The 23,244-nt window shown below is 41.1% G+C and overlaps 1 non-coding gene across 1 annotated transcript; it reads left to right on the forward strand.

Annotated features, from left to right (window-relative positions):
• Positions 1–18,132: 18,132 nt before the first annotated feature.
• LOC132232062 (U6 spliceosomal RNA) lies at positions 18,133–18,236 on the forward strand. Its single transcript, XR_009452225.1, has one exon. It is a non-coding gene; the product is annotated as a U6 spliceosomal RNA (small nuclear RNA).
• Positions 18,237–23,244: the final 5,008 nt, after the last annotated feature.

Below are 23,244 nucleotides of genomic sequence, written 5' to 3' on the forward strand. Positions count from 1 at the left end.
TGCTAAAGGAAATAAGTCAGTTAGAGAAAGACAAGTATCACATGAGCTCACTCATATTTGGAATCTAAGTAACAAAATAAACTGATGAAGGGAATGGATCCAGAGACAAGAAAGCATAGAACAGAGTGGAGAATCTTGGAGGGAAGTTGGGAGAAGTTGAATTGGAGGAAGGGAATCAACCAAGGACCTTATATGCATACTAGGGGCCCAGTGCACAAAATTCGTGCGGGGGGGGGATGTCCCTCAGCCCAGCCTGCCCCCTCTCACATATTGGGAGCTCCCAGGGGATGTCCTACTAATGGTTTAGGCCCCTTTCCTGCTCCCCTTGGGGAGCGGGCCTAAGCTACAGTCTGTCCTCTCTTTGTGGAAGGCGACTGGTCTGGTCAGGGGAAGGCACCAGGCCCATCACCCCGCTGCTTCAGCCACTGCCAGTCACGGCAGCCACCAAGGTGTTTTCATCAACATGGACTGTAGTCCCTTCACCATGAAAAAATGACAACTTTCTTTAGGCATTTTCAAGATGTGTCTTTCATAGGATATAACACTTCTTTTTTTTATTTTCTTTTTTTAAATTAATTAATTAATTTATTTATTTATTATTTTTATTGCTTAAAGTATTACAAAGGGTATTACATATGTGTCCATTTTTTCCCCCAGCCCTTGACAGTCCCTTAGCCTCCACTATACCCCAGTGTCTTATGTCCATTGGTTATGCTTATATGCATGCATACAAGTCCTTTGGTTGATCTCTTACCCTCCTACCTCCTGCACCCCCACCCTCCCCGGCCTTCCCGCTGCAGTTTGACAATCTGTTTGAGGCAGCTCTGCCTCTGTATCTATTATTGTTCAAAAGTTTATAATGGTCTCTATTGTCCATGAATGAGTGAGATCATGTGGTATTTTTCCTTCATTGACTGGCTTATTTCACTTAGCATAATGCTCTCCAGTTCCATCCATGCCGTGGCAAATGGTAAGAGTTCCTTCCTTTTTACAGCAGCATAGTATTCCGTCCTGTAGATGTACCACAGCTTTGTAATCCATTCATCTACTGGTGGGCACTTAGGCTGTTTCCAAATCTTAGCTATGGTGAATTGTGCTGCTATGAATATAGGGGTGCATATATACTTTCTGATTGGTGTTTCTGGTTTTTTGGGATATATTCCTAGAAGTGGGATCACAGCGTCAAATGGGAGTTCCATTTTCAATTTTTTGAGGAAACTCCATAATGTCTTCCATAGTGGCTGCACCAGTCTGCATTCCCACCAGCAGTGCACAAGTGTTCCTTTTTCTCCACATCCTCGCCAGCACTTGTCGTTTGTTGATTTGTTGATGATAGCCAGTCTGACAGGTGTGAGATGGTACCTCACTGTTGTTTTGATTTGCATCTCTTGGATGATTAGTGACTTTGAACATGTTTTCATATGTCTCTTGGCTTTCTGAATGTCCTCTTTTGAAAGGTGTCTATTTAGGTCCTTTGCCCATTTTTGATTGGATTGTTTATCTTCCTTTTGTTAAGTTGTATGAGTTCCCTATAAATTTTGGAGATTAGGCCCTTATCAGATATGACATTGGCAAATATGTTTGCCCACACAGTGGGTTTTTTCGTTGTTTTGTTGATGGTTTCTTTTGCTGTGCAGAAGCTTTTTATTTTGATGTAGTCCCATTTGTTCATTTTCTCTTTAGTTTCAACTGCCATGGGAACTGTATCAGTGAAGAAGTTGCTTTGGCATATGTCTGATATTTTGTTGCCTTTGGATTCTTCTAGAATTTTTATGGTTTCCTGTCGTACATTTAAGTCCTTTATCCATTTTGAGTTTATTTTTGTGTATGGTGTAAGTTGGTGGTCTAGTTTCATTTTCTTGCATATATCTGTCCCATTTTCCCAACACCATTTATTGAAGAGACTATCTTGGCTCCATTGTATGTTCTTGCCTCCTTTGTCAAATATTAATTGAGCATATTGGTTAGGGTCAATTTCTGGGCTCTCTATTCTATTCCATTGATCTATATGTCTGTTCTTGTGCCAGTACCAGGCAGTTTTGAGAACAGTGGCTTTGAAATACAGCTTGATATCTGGTATTGAGATCCCACCTACTTTGTTCTTTTTCAGGATTGTGGCAGCTATTCGGGGTCTTTTTTATTCCAGATGAATTTTTGGTGAGTTCGTTCTAGATCTGTGAAATATGCCATTGGTATTTTAATGGGAAGTGCATTGAATTTATAGATTGCTTTGGGTAGTATGGACATTTTAATGATGTTGATTCTACCAATCCATGAACACGGTATGTTCTTCCATCTGTTTATGTCTTCCTCTATATCTTTTTTCAATGTCCTGTAGTTTTCTGAGTAGAGGTCTTTTACCTCTTTAGTTAAGTTTATTCCTAGGTACCTTAATTTTTTTGGTGCGATGATAAATGGGATTGTTTTTATAATCTCTCTTTCTGAAAGAGAGATTTCTACACTATTGGCGTATAGAAATGCCTCAGATTTCTTGGGGTTAATTTTGTATCCTGCTACATTGCCAAATTCATGTATTAAGTCTAGTAGATTTTTCATGGAGTCTCTAGGGTTTTGTATGTATAATATCATGTCGTCTGCAAATAAGGACAGTTTTACTTCCTCTTTTCCAATTTGGATGCCTTTTATTTCTTCTTCTTGCCTAATTGCAATGGCTAACACTTCCAGTACTATGTTGAACAGGAGTGGTGAGAGGGGGCATCCCTGTCTTGTTCCTGTTCTTAAGGGAAATGGTGTTAGTTTTTGTCCATTGAGTATGATGTTGGCTGTGGGCTTGTCATATACTGCTTTTATTATGTTGAGGTATGATCCTTCTACTCCCGCCTTACTGAGAGTTTCTATCAAAAATGGGTGTTGAATTTTGTGAAATGCTTTTTCTGCATCAATTGATATGACCAAGTGGTTTTTTTCTTTCAGTTTGTTTATGTGATGTATTGATTTGTGGATATTGTACCATCCTTGCATCCCTGGGATAAATCCTACTTGGTCATGGTGCATGATCTTTCTGATGTACTGCTGGATCCGATTTGCTAAAATTTTGTTGAGGATTTTGGCATGTATGTTCATGAGGGATATTGGCCTGTAATTCTCTTTCATTGTGTTGTCTTTACCTGGTTTTGGTATTAGGGTGATGCTGGCTTCATAGAATGAGTTTGGAAATGTCCCTTCCTCTTGAATTTTTTGTAGTAGTCTGAGGAGGATAGGTTTTAGTTCTTCCTTGAATGTTTGGTAAAACTCCCCTGTGAAGCCGTCTGGTTCTGGGCTTTTGTTTGATGGAAGCTTTTTGATGACTGCTTCAATTTCTTCCATAGTTATTGGCCTGTTGAGATTTTTAGATTCTTCCTGATTGAGTTTTGGAATGTTGTATTTTTCTAGGAATTTGTCCATTTCCTCCAGGTTGTCTAGTTTGTTGGAGTAGAGCTGTCCATAGTATTTTTTAACAATCATTTGTATTTCTGTGGGGTCTGTTGTTATTTCACCTCTATCGTTTCTGACTTTGTTTATTTGGGTCCTCTCTCTTTGCTTATTGATGAGTATGGCTAGAGGTTTGTCAATCTTGTTTATCCTTTCAAAGAACCAGCTCTTGGTTTCATTGATTTTCTGTATTGTTTTTTTCGTCTCTATGTCATTTATTTCTGCTCTAATCTTTATTATCTCCTTCCTTCTGCTCACTCTGGGGTTTTGTTGTTGCTCTCTTTCTAATTCTTTGAGTTGTAGAGTTAGATGATTTACTACCATTTTTTCTTGTTTTTTGAGATAGGCCTGTAGAGCTATAAACTTCCCTCTCAGGACTGCTTTCATTTGTATCCCATAGGTTTGGGATTGTTGTGTTTTCATTGTCATTAGTTTCCAGGATGTTTTTAATTTCTTCTTTGATCTCATTGGTAACCCAATCAATATTTAATAACATGCTATTCAGCTTCCAGGTGTTTGAGTATTTTGGGTTGTTTTTATTGTAGTTTATTTCTAATATTATGCCATCGTGGTCTGAGAAGTTTCTTTTTATAATTTCAATCTTCTTGAATTTGGGGATACTTTGCTTGTGACCCAATATATGGTCTATTTTTGTATATGTCTTATGAGCACTTGAGTAGAATGTATATTCCATGACTTTGGGGTGAAGTGTTTTGAAGATTTCTATTAAGTCCATCTGATCTAGTGAGTCATTTTGGATTGCTGTTTCTTTGCTGATTGTTTGTCTAGAGGACTTATCCAGTGCTGTCAGTGGTGTATTAAAATCCCCTACCATGATTGTATTGTTGTCAATCTCTCCTTTGATATCTTCCAGGAGCTTTTCTATGAATTTGGGTGCTCCTGCATTGGGTGCATACATGTTTACCAGGGTTATATCTTCTTGTTGTATTGATCCCTTTAGTATTATAACATGGCCTTACTTATCTCTTGTTATGGCCTTCACTTTGAGGTCTATTTTGTCCGATATAAGTATTGCTACCCCAGCTTTCTTTTCTTTCCATTTGCCTGAAAGATATTTTTCCATCCTTTCACTTTCAGTCTGTGTGAGTCCCTTCTAATGAGGTGGGTTTCTTGTAGACAGCAGATGTATGGGTCATGTTTTTTTATCCATTCAGCCACTCGATGTCTTTTGGTTGGAGCATTTAGTCCATTTACGTTTAAAGTTATTATTGAAAGGTACTTGTTTGTAGTCATTCCTTTTTTGTGTGGCTCTTTTCTTTCTTAGCTTTTTATTTCTTCTTTTTATACCAGTCCCTTTAGCATTCCTTGCATTGCTGGCTTCTTGGTGATAAACTCCCTTAGCCTTTTTTTTGTCTGTGAAGCTTCTTATTTCCCCTTCAATTTTGAATGATAGCCTTGCTGGATAGAGTATTCTTGGATTCAGTCCTTTGCTTTGCATCACTTTGTAAATTTCCGTCCATTCTTTTCTGGCCTGATGTGTTTCTGTTGAGAAATCATTTGATAATCTAATGGGAGATCCCTTGTATGTGACTTTCCATCTCTCTCTTGCAGCCTGTAAGATTCTCTCTTTGTCCTGAACACTTGCCATGGTAATTATGATGTGTCTTGGCGTGGGTTCTTATCGGGTTCACCTTGTTTTGGACTCTCTGGGCTAGTGTGACTTTTTTTTTTCCCCACCTCAGGAAATTTTCTGATATTATTTCTTCGAATAGGTTTTCTAAACCTTGTTCATCTTTCTGTTGTTCTGGCACCCCTATTATTCGTATGTTGTTTTGTTTCATGTTGTCCCAAAGCTCCCTTAGACTCTCCTCCTGTCTTTTAATTTTTTTCTCCAATTGCAGTACATTTTGGGTGTGTTTTGCTTCCTTGTCTTCTAATTCACTAATTCGGTCCTCTGCTTCTCCTAGTCTACTGTTGATACTTTCAATGGTGTTTTTTATTGCAGCTATATCACTCTTCATTTCTTCTTGGGTCTTACTTAAGTTGTTGATTTTTTCATCTGTTTCTTCTAGCTTCTTCCATATGTTATTGATTTTTTCATCTGTTTCTTCTTGCTTCTTGCATAGGTAGTTGGCTTTTTCATCTGTTTATTCTAGCTTCTTGCAGAGTTTGTTGATTTTTTCTTCCATCCGGTTTATGCACTCTAGGACCCTTATTCTGAATTCTTTTTCTGTCATGTTGCATGCCTCTGTATTACTTAGCTGCTTTTCTGGAGAGTCCTCCTTCTCTTTCCTTTGGGGGTTTCTTTGTCTACCCATGTTTGATCTCACCGACATATCTAGATATTGAGTCGCTCAGTGGTTGCTCCCTGGGTGGCAGTGACTCCTTGGTCTGTGGTTGCTCTTCGGGCGGTTGCGGTAGCTGCTGCTCTTCAGTTGGCAGCAGCTCCTCTGGTGGGTGCTGTTCACAGCTGTGGTGGCTCTTCTGGCTGGTGGGGGGATGCTTCACGTATAGCTGCTGTTCCTCAGACAGAGGGTGTGGTGCTCAGGAGGCTGCTGTTGCTTGGATCTGCCGCGTTGATTTAAAGGCAAAAAATACAATACAATAAGGCACCACGTACCAGGCACTAAACACAAATATATTCACGATATTAATAACCCCAAATAAAGGTGACCACCCGAATGAAGAGAATTAGGGGATAAGGAAGAAAGAAGAGAAAAAGATAAAAGAGAGAAAAGAAATGAAAAGAAAAGTAGGGAAGAAAAAAAAGTAGTGCAAAAATGAAATTGGGAAAAAGAAGGGGGAAGGAGAAGAGAAAAAAAAAGAGAAGAAAAAAAAAGAGTGAAAAGATAGAATGAAGTAGAAGAGGGGAAGAGACTATGTATATGAGGATTAAACTCATATAGAACCGCCACTAATCCCAACAAATTCCAGCAACAGCTCCCTGGAGATGAATGCAAACTAGAAACAACCAATAATATCAAGAGAGGAAAGGGAAAAGAGAAGCAGACAAATAACCGGGGGTGGGGGGGGCGGTGGAGGGAGGGGGAAAACCAGCAGAAAAAAAGAAAAAGAATAAGCAAAACAGCCTCACAACCAGTCCTAAAAAAAACAAACACTCACAGAGACACACACAAAAAAACAAACAACAACAACAACAAAAACAATATACTCAACCATCAAGCAAACAGCAACAAAACAATAGAAAGATAAAAGAAGAAAAAAAATTGGATACTGAAGAAAGATAAGGGATATGTGCATAAGGATTTAGAGCAATGGATTGGAAATAGGGTATATAAGTAGGGTAAAATTTTGACAGTAGGTAAACAGAAGGAATAGGGAAAATCTAAAGCAGGAATAGGGTAGGAGAAACAGGACAACAAAAGGGGAAAAGTGGGGGAGAGGGTTTTAGCATAGAGGTAAAATTGAGGTAGGGAAAATTGATGCTAAAGGAACGATGAAAATAGAATGGAGAACACTAATCCCAAAATAAAATAAAGAGAAAATAAAATGGCACTTTAAAAAATGGTAAAATGGTAGCAGTAATAATACTGGTTAAAAATAAAAATGTAGTTTTTAAAAGGGTAACATCAGGTGATGGAAAAAGAAGGAAAAAAAAATGGTTTCTTGGTTAAAAGGTGAAAAGAGGAATAAGTGCGGGGAGAAACTAAGATGGCGGCATAGATAAACACCGGGAAATTGTCGCCTCACACAACAATTGAAGAATGCCGCAAGGGTCAGAGCAAACATCGTCCAGAACAACAGGAAGGCTGGCTGAGTGTAATTTCTACAACTAGAAGAAAACAGGGGCACGCTGAGAGCCAGAGGAGCTGCAGACTTGAAGTGCAGAGGTATGGCGGCTCGCACGCGCGTGCGGAAAGGGGGTGGCGCCTGAGGACGTGGCTGTCTTTTTGAATCACAAGCTCCCGACTGCTCTGAACTCCGGTTCCAGGGCTCATACGGGGAGAGGCTGGTCTGTCAGGCGGCAGCGGGCGAACTTGAGGGCGGCTTTCCCTCAGAGGTGCTTGCAGCCGTTACCGGACACTGAGATGCGCGGCTCCGGGACGTGGCGCGGAGAATCACCATAGCTGCTTTCACCGCCCTTTGACTCCCTGAGACCCCGCCCCACCCAGGCTGCGGCAGAGGCTTTTGCATGTGAATGTACCTAACTGCAGCCCAGCCAGGCAGACCCGGAACTTCCAAGAGAAGGCCCAAGGCCCCGCAGTGGCTTGCATTGCTTCACAGCTGAGCCTCTTCGTGGCTCCTGCTGTGTGGCCTCAGGCAGGGGCTGAATTAGCACCTCCTGAGATCCAGGAGCCACTCTACCCAGTGGTCAGAGGGGGACCATTCTTCCGCTTCAGACACAGCTGATTCCCAAAGCCAATTGGCCTGGAGGTCAATTCCTCCCAGTGATCCTACAACAACCAAGGCACCAAGAGTGCACCAAGAGTGTCTACCCCAGGTAACTGGGGAGGCTGAGCCACTGGGCCCTACAGGACACCTGGCGCGCAGGGCCACTCTATCAACACAGGGAAGCAGCCAAAATGCGGAGACAAAGAAAAAGGTCACAAATGGCAGAAACGGAGGAAAGCAAACGACTGGATATAGAGTTCAAGGCCACGTTTATAAGGTTTTTCAAGAAATTTATGGAAACCGCCGATAAATTTAATGAATCCCTCAAGGAGTATAGTGAGACCATGGAGGACATGAAAAAGGACCAACTAGAAATTAAGCATACACTGACTGAAATAAAGAATAATTTACAGAGATCCAACAGCAGACAAGAGGATCCCAAGAATCAAGTCAAAGATTTGAAATACAAAGAAACAAAAAATACCCAACCGAAAAAGAAAAAAGAAAAGAGATTCAAAAAATATGAAGATAGTGTAAGGAACCTCTGGGACAACTTCAAGCGTACCAACATCAGAATTATAGGGGTACCAGAAGGAGAGAGAGGGCAAGATATTGAAAACCTTTTTGAAGAAATAATGACAGAAAACTTCCCCTACCTGGTGAAAGAAATGGACTTACAAGTCCAGGAAGCGCAGAGAACCCCAAACAAAAGGAATCCAAAGAGGACGACACCAAGACACATCATAATTAAAATGCCAAGAGCAAAAGATAAAGAGAGAATCTTAAAAGCAGCAAGAGAAAGACAGTCAGTTACCTACAAGGGAGTACCCATTCGACTGTCAGCTGATTTCTCAACAGAAACCATGCAGGCCAGAAGAGAGTGGCAAGAAATATTCAAAGAGATGAATACCAAGAACCTGCAACCAAGATTACTTTATCCAGCAAAGCTATCATTCAGAATGGAAGGTCAGATAAAGAGCTTCACGGATAAGAAAAAGCTAAAGGAGTTCATCACCACCAAACCAGCATTATATGAAATGCTGAAAGATATTCTTTAAGAAGAGGAAGAAGAAAAAGGAACTCTTACCATTTGCCACAGCATGGATGGAACTGGAGAGCGGATAAATACCACAGGATCTCACTCATTTGTGGAATATAATGAACAACATAAACTGATGAACAAGGACTGATCCAGAGACGGAGAGGCATTGATTGGACTGTCGGGCCTTGGAGGGAAGGTAGGGGAGGGTGGGGGCAAGGAGGAAAGATCAATCAAAGGACTTATATGCAAGCATATAGGCCTAACCAATGGACACGGACAACGGGGGGGTGAGGGGATGAGCGGGGGGTGGGGGGGTAGAGGGTACACATATGCAATATCTTAATCAATAAAAAATATTTTAAAAAAAAGGTGAAAAAAGAAAAAAACATTTGCAGTAGTGAAGGTCCTTCGGTTCTTCTACTCGTCAGTCTGGCTCGCCTTAGTCCTGTCAGGTATTCAGGAGAGTGTTGAATTACAACACTGTTCCTCCATGTTGTAAACCACAGTCCTGATTTTAAAGCAGGCCGTATTTGTTTCCCAGACTGCCTTAATTTGTATTTAGCTAAGAGTCAGTTTGTGGCTCAGCCTCTGGGTGGCAGTGTTTTTGGGTTGGCCTCTGAGGCTATAGGGCCTCTCTGTCCAGTAGCTTGGGTTTATCGTCTTTATTGCACTTAATACTGGTTTGGGGAAGTCTACTGCCCAGAGCTGGTTCCTTAATAGTTACCCGCTCTGTGTTGTTGCTTGGATTGAACTTCTTTATTATTATTTTTTTAATCCTCACCTGAGGATATGTTTCCATTGATTTTTAGAGAATGTGGAAGAGAAAGGGAAAGAGAGAGAAACATCAAAGTGTGAGGAACACTTTGATTGGTTGCCTCCTGCATGAGCCTTGACAAGGGCCCTGGCCAGGGAGGAGCCTGCAACCTAGGTACATGCCTTTGGTCAGAATTGAACCCAGACCCTGCAGTCAGCAGGCTGAGGCATTATCCACTGAGCCAAACCAGCAAGGGCAGGATATGACATTTCTTAGCCCTCCAGCAGCAGACCTTCATTTCTTTTTCTCCAGGAGTGTGGTGGAAAAACACTAGATCACCTTTTTGGATTCTTATTACCCAAGTTACTAAGAATATTACCAGTGGCATACAGGGAGCTTAGCCAATGAGCTCTCAGAAAAGGTGTTTCCTCTGTAGTTCACTCCAATCGCCAGCTCTGCCCCTGCCCAGGCCTATAGCCTCTGCTGCAGGCCTGGGCAGGGGACCCCCAGGCCCCTGTGATTGCTGGGTCTGCCCCTGCCCAGGCCTGCAGCCTCTGGCTAGGCTGCAGGCCTGGGTAGGGGACGCTCAGGCTCCTCCGATCAGCAGCTCCACCCCTGCCCCACTGCAGCCTCTGGCCAAGGCTGCAGGCCTGGGAAGGGGAACCCTAGACCCCTGCAATCGTCAGCTCCACCCCTGACCAGGCTCCTGCAATTGCCTCCTCCGCCCTCCTCCTGCCTCCCCCGCCGCCTGCCTGGCCAACAAGCCTGGACATTTCAACAGCGGGGCTGAAGGGACTGGGCGGCGCCATCTTGTGGCTATGGGCGTGGCCATCTTTGTGACAGAGTGATGACTAATTTGCATATTACTCTTTTATTAGATAGGATATGAATGGCTCATGGACACAGACAATGGGGTGGTGAGGGCCTGGGGGTAGGGATGGGGGCAGGCTGGAGAGGGTCAATGGGGAAAAAAGGGCACATATCTAATACTCTCAACAATAAAGAATTATTTAAATAAATAATAAAATAAAAATAAAGGCATATTTGGTCATTGTTAATTTTTTTAGGATAAAAATTATTTCCTGCCCTGGTTGGTGTGGCTCAGTTGTTTGGAGTGTCATCCTATATACAGAAAGGTCTCAGGTTTGATTCTGCGCCATGGCATATACCTAGGTTGCAGGTTTGGTCGCCCATTGGGGCATGTAGGAGAAGCAACCAATTTCTCTCTCTCTCTCTCCCTTCCTCTCTCCAAAATCAATAAACATATCATTGGGTGAAAATTAAAAATTTTCTTCCTTGGTCTGCATTATAGTTTTCAAAAAGACTGATAGAAAAAATTGGCATGGACAAAAGAAAAAAGAGAGAGAGAGCTGAAAGCACGTAATATTTCATGTTCCTATTATTTAAGTATATGTCAAAATTGAGATACCTTATCCTTATAGAGCAACAAATGAAATAAAACATTATCTTGAGAGGATAATTCAAATTATTTTATTTGGGATGTTAAGATATATCCAAAATAATTTTATATCCAACATTTGGAACATTGATTTTTCTTTAACAAATTTTCACTTATATACATTGTAGTCTAAAGAAATACACAGTATTTAGTTTATTACTTAGAAGAATAATTTATACATATATGGAGGTATTCAAAGAGAGAGAAGTATCTGATTTATCTTGAAATCTTGAAGACAAAATGGTATCTGAAACATGGTGGCTGCACATTATTTGTTGATTGAGTGAATAAACAATTGTGCACCCACTTTAAAGAAACCGTGGGTAGTATAAAGAGAAAAATGGATTTTTCTACCTTTGTTATTGATTCAGGGCAATTTTGCTATGTGGATACTAATGACATTTGTTTTGATTTAGGCAATAAGTTATAGTTATTGAAAATCTGAACAATACAAAGGGACATATTAGAATGTGAATGAAAAAAGGGGTTCAATGCAAAGTAACCCCACAAGGTGATCTGATCATAAATTCCTAACTGGGTAGGTCAAGGTGAGTAGTCATACCCCAGGCATAGAACTTCCTCAGTGAAATGTTTTTAAGCAAACTCTGTTCATTGTTTCTGTGCATCTAGGTTAACACACCTTTGGAATAAATAGTAACTACCCTCAAGAGAGGACATAATCTGCTTGGCCAGTTGAGCATTCACCCATGAACCTGGAGTTCATGGTCCAATTCCTGGTCAGGGCACATTCCCGGATATGCAGGCTCAATCCCCAGTGAGGGGTGGAGGGGGGGGAGGTGAGGTGCAGGGGTCAATTATTTTCTCTCATTGATGTTTCTATCTCCCTCTCCCTTCCTCTCTGAAATCAATAAAATATATATTTTAAAATAGGAAAGCACATAATCTTACTATCCTGTAATACAGTCCCTCTTTGCTTTCTCCAACCTCCATGTTATCTTTCTTATGTTCCTTCCTTAATCTCAAACATATAAAAGAAATTGCTTAACTGTTTTTATCCAGAGCATTTATCTCAGGCTGTTGAGATCATGCTTCAGGTGTATCTTCTTTTTGCCTTAAATAAATTTTTATAAAATTCTCTACAGGGTCTTATAATGACAAGAGTAGTTGATTTGATAATATTTCTCATTTTGAGAGATTTTTAAAATTTTTAAGGGAAAGAGAACAATTGTTTAAAAACTTTTTAAAAAATGATTATTTGCCTTTTATAGTCTACACCTAAAACATATTTTTAGAAATAGTCATAATCCTTTGCTCCTAAATAGTGTTTTTACTTTTGGACAAGATTAGTGTTAATTATCTCTGATTGTGATTTTTAAGAATCAGATTAACTGGAAAAAAATAAGAAGGCCCCACATCAACAAAGTAACACTAGAACAGTAATTAAGAAAAACACTGTGATTAAAGTTAAAGAAATTAGAGGGCAGTCACCAAATGGCTACCTTCAAATACCAGAGTGGTCTTATGATGTCAGGAAACTCTGCAAAATATGATGCCTACAGGAAGTTCACTGAACGTTTTCTGCCTGATTCAAAGAGCCTTGCAAGCAGTCAGCAAATGGGCTACATAGTCATTATGGCTAGCTTCAAAAAGGACAAAGAAGCTCTGTGCATTGTGATGTGTCCAAAGTACAGAAAATTATATCTGATGCAAACCATCCCTTTTGGAAACCTGTAATGGGAAATGCTCTGAAGAAGACAACACTTATAATTCTGGGTGCTGAATGCAGACTAGGCATGCCATGGCACCTTGGCAATGCCACCCTTTAAAGTAAATTCTCCCTCCTTTCAGTTATATTGTAAAAATATTTCCTTCAGTGTATGTTACAGAATTTATTTTCCAGATTTGAAGAATGTTGACTTAAAAAACGTACTACCTATAAAAAAAATAGTACTAGTACCTATGATGGCATATATCTAAATAATATCCATTTCTCTCAGGCTAAAGCTTTAGAATTTTCTATTATTTTACCCTCCCAGTTTTTGGGTTATTTTTTAATTTATTGGGGGGACATCCTATGTAATAAAAGGCTAATATGCAAATTGTTCCCTTGGGAGTTTGACCACTGCTATGGCATGCACTGACCACCAGGGGGTGGCACAGAATGAAGGAAGGCCCAAACCAGCAACCAGAAGGCCTTGATTGGTCCTGATTGCTGGCCAGGTTTAGGGACCCTACCTGTGCACGAATTTCATGCACTGGGCCTCTAGTTGGTGAATAAAGTTATATAGGTTTCGGGTACACCATTATATAATACATTATCTGTATATTATGCACGCACAAAATTTGTGCATGGGTATGGTCCCTAGGCCTGGCAGGTGATTAGGGCCATCTTCCTCAGCTGCCCGCAGCCGGCCCCGCCCCCTGCCACCACCCACTCCCAGTTCCCCATTCGCCATTGGGTGATCGGTGCTTGACAGCCGGGGGAAGGGACCGAGAGGTCGGCTGTTCCTGCCTGCTCACTGGCCCTACCCCCGCAGCAGGTGGCCATCAGGTGATCAGAGCCTGCTGGCCAGGGAAAGGGACAAAGAAGTGGTCAGTGCACCTCATAGTGACTGGTCCAGCGGTCGTTCTGGTCATTCTGGTTGTTCTCCTGTCAGGGTCAATTTGCATCTTACCCTTTATTATATAGGATTGTGTGTTCACCACCCCAAGCCAAGTCTCTTTCCATCACTATTATCCCCACTTCACTCCCTTCTACTTCTTCCGACCCTCTTTCCCTCTGGTAATCAGCATACTGCTGTTTGAATCTATGAGGTGGTGTTTTGTGTTTTTTTTTGCCTTGTGTTTTTTTGTTTGTTTGGTTTTTTGTTGTTTTTTTTTTTTTGCTCAACCCTTTCATCTTTTTCATACAGCCTCTGATAGTTGTCAGTCTGTTCTCTATCTATGAGTCTCTTTCTATTTTGTTTGTTAGATTATTTTGTTCATTCAATTCCACATACGAGTGAAATATATGGTACTTGTATTTCCCCGACTGGCTTATTTCACTTATCATAATGCTCTCCAGGTCCATCCATACTGTTGGAAAGGGTAATATTTACTTTTTTTTATGGCCCAGTAGTATTCCATTGTGTAAATGTACCACTGCTTTTTTATCTGCTCATCTACTGATAGACATTTGGGCTACTTCCAACTCTTGACTATTGTAAATAATGCTGCAATGAACATAGGGGTGCATGTATTATTTCAAATTAGTGATTCAGGATCTTCAGATATATTCCCAGAAGTAGGATGGCTGATTCATAAGGCAGTTCCATTTTTAATTCTTGAAATAACTCCATACTGCTTTCTACTGTGGCTGCACCAATCTGCATTCCCACCAACAGTGCATGAGGGTTCCTTTTTCTCCACATCCTCGCCAATACTTGTAGTTTGTTGATTTATTGATGATACCCATTCTGACAGGTGTGAGGTGTTATCTCATTGTTTGTTTTTTGTTGTTGTTAAATATATGTTTTTATTGTTTTCAGAGAGAAAGGGAGAGAGGGAGATAGAAACATCAATGAGAGAGAATCATTGATTGGCTACCTCCCACATGCTCCCCACTGGGGATCAAGCCCACAACCCGGGCATGTGCCCTGACTGGGAATTGACCTCATGGTTCACAGGTTGATGCTCAACCACTGAGCTGTGCCATTCGGACTCATTGTGGTTTGAATTTGCATTTCTCTGATAATTAGTGATATTGAGCATCTTCTCATATGTCTATTTGCCTTCTGTATGTCCTCTTTGGACATAAAGGTTTACTCAGATCCTTTATCCATTTTGTAATTGGGTTGTTTGTCTTCTTGTTGATGAGTTTTATAAGTTCCTTATAATTTTTGGATATTACCCCCTTATCAGATGTATCATTGGTGAATATATTCTCTCATTCAGAGGATTTTTTTTTTTCATTTTGCTGATAATTTCCTCTGCTGTGCAAAAACTCTTTAGTTTGATGTAGTTCCATTTGATCATCTTTTCTTTTGTTTTCCATGCCCAACGGGATATATCAGAAAAAAATTTGCTACAGGAAATGTCCAAGATTTTTACTGCCTATGTTTTCTTCTATAATTTTTATGGTTTTGAGTCTAACATTTCAGTTATTAATTCATTTTTTTATTCTTGTGTATGGTGTAAGAAAATGGTCTAGTTTTATTTTTTTTGCACCAATCTGTCCAAAATTCCCAACACCATTTATTGAATAGACTAACGTTGCCATTGTATATTTTTGCCTTCTTTGTCAAATATTAATTGACCATAAAGGCATGGTTTTATTTCTGGGCTGTCTGTTCTGTTCCTTTTAATACTGTTGTTATTAACCTAGTTACTAATAACAAAAAAGGAACAAAGGGAAGACCAAATATTATAAGCATGTCATTTGAGCAGCTTCACTAGGAAGCTAAAGCTTTATACTCCCCAGGGAGCCACTGGTCTATTCCCGCAGATTGCTGGGGGAAGATACTGGACAAGATGAAGAATAGATGCATTCCCAGTAAAGTTGGGGTGATGTAGGGAAGGTACTTTGCTGTCAGTCACACCTGGGAACATGTCATTGGCTAGAATGTGCACTGCCACTACAAGGGTGCAAAATTTGGGATATTTAATGCCCTAAACTAAGGAGTTCATGCTCTTGGTTCATTTTATGCTTTTAGGACTCGTTGCTCCGGTCACTTTCTCCTGTATTAGTCCAAACACAATGGACTAATGGACTGCTGCTAGCCTGATGCTGAACTGGACCTGGTTCCAACATGGAAAGAAAACTCTGGACACTGTCTTTGCTTCCAGCTTTACTGAAACTCCAGCTATACTTCTTCTATAACTGGACTAAGGAAAATGGGACTTTGGAAACCCAGAAATGTAATTTCATAGAAATAAAGCTTTCTAACCATATCTCTTCATCCTGTGGGGGCATCCAGAAATGCTTTTTTCAATGGTATCCCTATAACCCTACTCCCATTCTCAATGGGGAGACTACTCATACTTTTCTCTGATAACACTTTGATCTGTATGTCTGTTTTATGCCAGTTCCATGCTGTTTTGATTACTATGGCCTTGTAGTATATTTTGATACCCAATAGCCTTCAACTTTGTTCTGTCTCAAGATTGCTGAAGTAAGAATACCGTTGTTGGAATCTATAATCAGTGTTGACTCAGGAAGGTCCAACTAAGCCCAGGAATTGTTGATTATAGACTCCTTATATTCTCAATACTTATGGGAAGGATTGGGCCTAGATTTTAGGGGTAGGACAAGGAGCAAATTAAGGTTTAATGGGGCCTAAAGTTTATATTATATTAAAGATTCTTTAAAAAATATATTTTTTTATTGATTTAAGAGAGGAAGGGAGAGGGAGAGATAGAAACATCAATGATTAGAGAAATCATTGATTGGACGCCTCCTGCATGCCCCCCCCCCCCCCCGCCCTGCATCGAGGATCGAGCCCACAACCCAGGCATGTGGCCCTGATCGGAATTAAACCTGGGACCCTTAAGTCCTCAGGGTGATGCTTTATCCACTGAGCCAAAATAAACGAGGACTATTAAGGATTCTTTAAGAAAAAAAAAAAAAAAGAACCCTGGCAGGCATTGCTCAGTGGTTAGGGTGTCAGCCCTTGGACCAAAAGGTCATGGGTTGGATTCCCTGTCAAAGGCACATACCTGGGTTACAGGTTTTATCCCTGCCCCTGGGCTGGTCAGGGCATGTGTGGGAGGCAACCAATCTCTGTGTCTTTCTCATACATGTTTCTCTTTCTCCTCACTCCCCTTCCACTCTCACTAAAAATCAATAGAAAAAATATACTCACTCCTTGGGTGAGGATTAAAAAAAAAGAGACTGGAGTTACCAATATAAAACAAAAAAGTGAGTATTTCTGTAGAATAAGAGAATAAATCAACAATTTACTGTATTTTTTTAAATTCCCAGGACATTTTCTGGGAGAGAGAGAAAGAGAGAGAGAGAGAGAGATCAATGTGAAACAAACACATTGATTGGCTGCCTCCCACACATGGGAACCTACAACCGAGGTACATGCCCTTGATGGGGAATCACACCCATGACCCTTTGGTCCCTAACCACTGACAAAACTGGCCAGGGCTCAGTAATTGTTCTTGATTGCAACCTGGCTTTCTTTCCAACCTCAGATATAGTACAATTCCCAGCTACTCTCAACATTCACGAAGGCCCTTCCAAGTGAGGGGAAATGACAAATTTTCTCAGCATCAGGGCAACTCTGCTTCTGGGCAGAGATGATTCCAGATAAAGAAGTTAATACTCCTCAGAAGTAGAAGAATTAGGGATCATAAGGACAGAGAGCCATTAAAAATCATTAGGAATTGCTCTATGAAGCAATTGTAATAATAATAAAAAAGGCTGGTACTGGCACAGGTATATAGATCAATTGAACAGAATAGAGACCCCAGAAATTGACCCAAGCCATTATGTTATATATATATTTTTATTAATTCTCACCTGAGGATATTTTTTTTCCATTGCTTTTCAGAGAGAGTGGAAGGGGAGGGGGAGAGAGAGATGAGAGAGAAACATCAATGTGAGAGACACATCCACTGGTTGCTTCCGACACACACCCCAACCTGGGGCTAGGAGTGAACTGGCAACCCAGGTACTTGACCCAGAATTGAACCAGCCCCCCTTCGATGCACAGGCTGACTTTCTAACCAGTGAGCCACACAGGCCAGGGCTATGCTCAATTAATATTTGACAAAAATCATTAGAAATTACTGTTGAACAAAACATTTTTAATACTATATTGTGGTTAATCATAATTACTGTCATACTGGTGTCCCCTATGCCGACAAATATATCATAACTTGAAATTCCAGTAAAATATGTTTGGAAACTAAATGCAGAAACCACAAATTTCTGCTGACAACCTTTTAGGGTGACTCATGGCCTAGACAGCTCTGGCCAAATTAGTGCAACTAGTCATAAAACATCTGTTAGGATCATCTTTGGAATATTGTGTGCACTCTGGCTCTCCTTACAATCCTGGCCTGCTCTTCTGACTTTGAATGTGACTGAATTTAGTTTTACAACTGACATAATTTTTTGCTTTGTATAAGGATTTCACAATTCAGATCTTCCTGGGGAGTGTGGATGACAAAGGGCTTCTTGTGCTCATTTTAGCAGTAGACATATTAAACTTGGATTGAAACAGAGAAGATTCGCATGGCCCCTGCACAAGGATGATATGAAAATTTGTGAAGTGGTCCATAGTTTTAAAAAAGAAAAAGCCGAAACCGGTTTGGCTCAGTGGATAGAGCGTCGGCCTGTGGACTGAAAGGTCCCGGGTTCGATTCCAGTCAAGGGCATGTACCTGGGTTGTGGGCACTTCCCCAGTGGGAGATGTGCAGGAGGCAGCTGATCGATGTTTCTCTCTCATCGATGTTTCTAACTCTCTATCTCTCTCTCTCTCTTCCTCTCTGTAAAAAATCAATAAAATATATTTAAGAAAAAAAAAGGGGGGGGGAAGGGGGTGGTATGGAAAATAACCTCACAATGTGATCTGATCATAAATTCCTAACTGGGCAGATCACTGTGGGTAGTCACTCCCCAGATACATAACTTCTTTCTTTCTTTTTCTTTTTTCTTTTCTTCTTTTCAGGCATATGAAGTCCCCTATTCAATCTTGGCCCCCACAAAGACAGACAGACAGACAACATCAGATTGTTCAAAGTGTGTCAGTGGATGCAAATAACTTTAGTAAATAACTTTAGATAAAGGTTTATCTTTGCATTAAGCAAGCCCTGTCCATTGTTTCTGTGCATTTGTGTTAGCAAACCTTTGAAATAAGCCATAAGCACCCTCAAGAGAGCACAATCTTAACCAGTCTATAATCCATTCCCCACATAGCTTTTTGCCTTCCTTACATCTTCCTTTCATCCCCTCCTTAATACTAAATGCACAAAAGAAGCTGAAAATATCATTCTAGGGAGAATTTGACATCTAGTTCCCCAGCATATGTTGTCAGTTTGGCTCAAATTATCTCATAAAAATTCTTTACAGGTTTGGAAGTTACTTATGTCGACAGGAGGATTCTGTACAGTAATGCTCAGATGACTAAAACATACAATGGAGGTTAATAAAATGGTACTTTGGCTGGAAGTGCTGCATGGGAACCAGAGTTTGTAAATAAAGAATTCTTATGTTTTCCTGAAGACAATAGAAATCAGAGGAGTAAAAAACTTCAGAAGTGCCTGGTTTGGCTCAGTGGATAGAGAGTCTGCCAGAGGATTGAAGGGTCTGAGGTTTGATGCTGGTCAAGGTCACTTACTTGGGTCGATCTCTGGCCCTGGTCCCTAGTCCAGGTTTGTGCGAGGAAACCAATCAATGTGTCTCTCTCACATCTATGTTTGTTTCTCTCTGTCTCTCCCCCTCTCTTCCACTCTCTGAAAGTCAATGGAACAATATCCTCCGGTGAGGATTAACAACAACAGAAAAGTGGCTCTCTCTCCCTCATTGTGATAAGAACAATTTTTTAAGTGTTGTTGATACAGTATTGTTATTTAAAGACACAATGTTGTACAGCAGATCGAGAACATATTCAACTGGCATAACGTAAATATTATACAGGCTGGTTAGTAACTCCCTCTTCCTCCTTCTCCCCCCCCCCACCCCCCCCCCCCCCGCCGCCACAAGCAACAACTATTTTAATCTTTGTTTTTATGAGTTTGACAACTTTAATTAAAAAAAAAAAGATTTTAGAGAGAGAAAGGGAGAGAGGTGGGGGAGAAGAGAGAGAGATATGGATGTGAGAGAGAAACATAGATTGATTGCCTTCTGCATGTGCCACTACCTGGATCAAACCCGCAACCTGGGTATGTGCCCTGACTGGGAATCGAACCTGCCACCTTCTGGTGCATGGACAATGCTCCAACTAACTGCGCCACACTGGCCAGAGCAAGTTGGACTATTTTAGATATAAATGGAATCATGCAGTATTTGTCCTTCTGTGACTGGCTTATTTCACTTAGCCTAATGTTCTCATGGCTAGAGATGTAACCAGGCTCTACTCTAATCATACTTTCTGCTGTATACACTTCCCCTCCTTTTACCACTCAGGCTTCATCTCCTGCTAATTTCATAGCCTCTGGACTCCTGCTAATTGTCCCCTTGCCCAACTCCAACACTCTAGATATATTCTGGCCCCAGAAACCACTTCTTTCCACCACTGCTTTCAGGTGATGCATAAGCATTGCCTTAGTGTGGACTTTAAAGTTTCAGCATATCCTCTCCTTCTTGGTTCTTTCTAGTTAATGTTTCTGACTTATTTTCTCTCTATCACTTCCATTATTATATTTTTACTAGAGACCCTGCCGAGTAAGACTCCCTCCACGTTCTGTGTGGAGTAGGGTTAAGTATCGGAAAGAGGAGCCGCACAACAAATGAGAGAAAAAGACACGAGATAATTTGGAAATATTGGGGGACCAGGTGGGCAAGTCCCGAAGGACTTCCTCCTTGCTCAGGCCTCACCAAGCTTTTATTGATCTGGGATGCCCCCATAGCATAGCCCTTAGGCAGGTGACCCCCTAGTAACAAGCAGACTAGCCCATCAGCAAGGATTTACATAATAATAAATGGGGGAGTAGTTTCAGCTACCACTGTCTGGACAAACAGAGGTGGCGCCTAGCTCCGACCTTTGCTAGGGTTTCAAAGGCTCCCAGCCTTCGGGGGGTTCTCTGTCTACGCTTATCAGATAGTGAAGGTAATAAACAGTTTCCCACAGACCTGGTGCACAAAATTCGTGCATGGGTGAGGTCCCTCTGGGTGGCCTGCAGGGATCTAGCTAAAACCTGTAGTCCAACACTGCCTGCAGCTCCAACCTGCCTCTCCCGCTCATCCTGGCCCCACTGTACCTGCCATGGGCTTGCGCCCAATCAGTCCCTATCAGGAGAGGCTCACGCTGCTGTAACAGCACTCACCATCCATGAGCCCTGCATCTGGCGCCCTCCCAAGGGGAGTGGCCTGCTGGATTGGGCTGAAACTGGCTCTCTGACATCCTTGAGGGGTCCCGGATTGCAAGAAGGTGCAAGCCAGGTTGAGGGACCCCACCGGTGCACAATCGAGAGACCGCAGAAGGGCTCCAGGGCGTGTCTGGCCCATCTAGCTCAGTCCCAATCAGCTGGACCCCAGCAGCAAGCTAACTTACTGGTTGGAGCATCTGCCCCCTGGTGGTCAGTGCATGCCATAGTGAGTGGTTGAGCAGCCTTAGCATCTCATTAGCATGCTGAGATTGGTTGTTCTGGCATTTGGTCTATTTGCATATTACCCTTTTATTATAGGATCTCTTTATTTATTTATTTAAAATTTTTTTTTCTTTATTGAATAAGGTATTACATATGTGTCCTTATCTCTCCATTCCCTCCCCTTCCCCCCATTCATGCCCTCACCCCCCTGGTGTCTGTGTCCATTGGTTATGCTTATATGCATGCATACAAGTCCTTTGGTTGATCTCTCCCCTTTACCTCCTCCCTCCCCTACCTTCCCTCTGAGGTTTGAGCATCTGATCCATGCTTCTCTGTCTCTGGATCTGTTCTTGTTCATCAGTTGATGTTGCTCATTATATTCCATAAATGAGTGAGATCATGTGATATTTATCTTTCTCTGACTGGCTTATTTTGCTTAGCATAATGCTCTCCAGTTCCATCCATGCTGTTGCAAATGGTAAGAATGCTTTCTTTTTTACTGCAGTGTAGTATTCCATTGTGTAGATGTACCACAGTTTTTTAATTCACTCATCTGCTGATAGGCACTTAGGCTGTTTCCAAATCTTAGCTATGGTGAATTGTGCTGCTATGAACATAGGGGTGCATATATCCTTTCTGATTGGTGTTTCTTATTTCTTGGGATATATTCCTAGAAGTGGGATCACTGGGTCAAATGGGAGTTCCATTTTTAGTTTTTTGAGGAAACTCCATACTGTTCTCCATAGTGGCTGCACCAGTCTGCATTCCCACCGCAGTGCACGAGAGTTCCTTTTTCTCCGCATCCTTGCCAGCAGTTGTTATTTTAATTATACAAGAGCAAAATCTCTATAAAAACAGGGATTTTAAAAAGTATATATTTTTGTTTTACCAGCATCTAGAACAATGAGATATAGTAGGCATGCAGGTACACTATGTTTTTTAATCAGTGAATGAATACATGCTATTATGTGCCAGTTATTTAGTATACAGTGTTGAAAAAAATTGAATCCCGCCCTCTGCCAATAAACAAATAAAAATATGTCAAACATGAGAGATGTTTGTTTAAAGAGTAAGCATGGAACAGGGTAGGGTGAGGTACTCAAGTTGGGCTTCCTGTAGGAGGTGGCATCTGAGTCTGAGGAAGTTAGCCTAATGATGGGAGGAGGAGAATTTTAGAGAAGAGCTTTTTATTATTTATTTATTTATTTATTTATTTATTTATGTATTTATGTATTTATTTATTTATTTTGATACTTTATTGATTTTTTACAGAGAGGAAGGGAGAGGGATAGAGAGTTAGAAACATCGATGAGAGAGAAACATCAATCAGCTGCCTCCTGCACACCTCCCACTGGGGATGTGCCTGCAACCAAGGTACATGTCCTTGACCGGAATCGAACCTGGGACCCCTCAGTCCACAGGCAAACGCTCTATCCACTGAGCCAAACCAGCCAGGGCTAGAGAAGAGCTTTTTAGATAGACAATATGAACACAAGCAAGCTCTAGTCACCTGTCTTAGATTTAATAATGCACCCATTACTGGCTAACTTCCCTTTCCTGTATCACTTTATCTTCAACTACCCCTTTTCCTTAAAACTCTCAACAAACTGGTGGTTTTTAAATCTTGGTTCAGGGTTGGCCTCTGTAAGAACCCAAATGAAGACAGTGATTCTTACCTAAACTCTAGAGGAAAAAAAAAAAAGACAAAGTCTTTGGGAGATAATAAAGCAAACCAGATTGGCTGGATATAGGATCTGAGGTGATTAGGTTTGATAGCAAAGGAACTTGAATGCTAGGTTAAGGGATTTTGATTGTTTCCAAATTCTTTATGAAATCTTTGAGTTTGGGAATGAGGTAATCAAAAGGATATCTGTGTCTGATGAATCTAGCTGTGGCATCTAATGGTATAATATTGGAAGCAAGGAGAATCTACAGGGAAGAAACAATTCCAACAGCATAGTTAGGGTATATTCAGAAATGCATTACTGAGGTGGCAGTGAGCATGGGAAAGAACAGATGAAGAGAAAATGTGAAAGAAAAAAA

The sequence above is a fragment of the Myotis daubentonii genome, chromosome 3 (genome assembly GCF_963259705.1).
Source record: "Myotis daubentonii chromosome 3, mMyoDau2.1, whole genome shotgun sequence".
Classification (NCBI taxonomy): Eukaryota; Metazoa; Chordata; class Mammalia; order Chiroptera; family Vespertilionidae; genus Myotis; species Myotis daubentonii.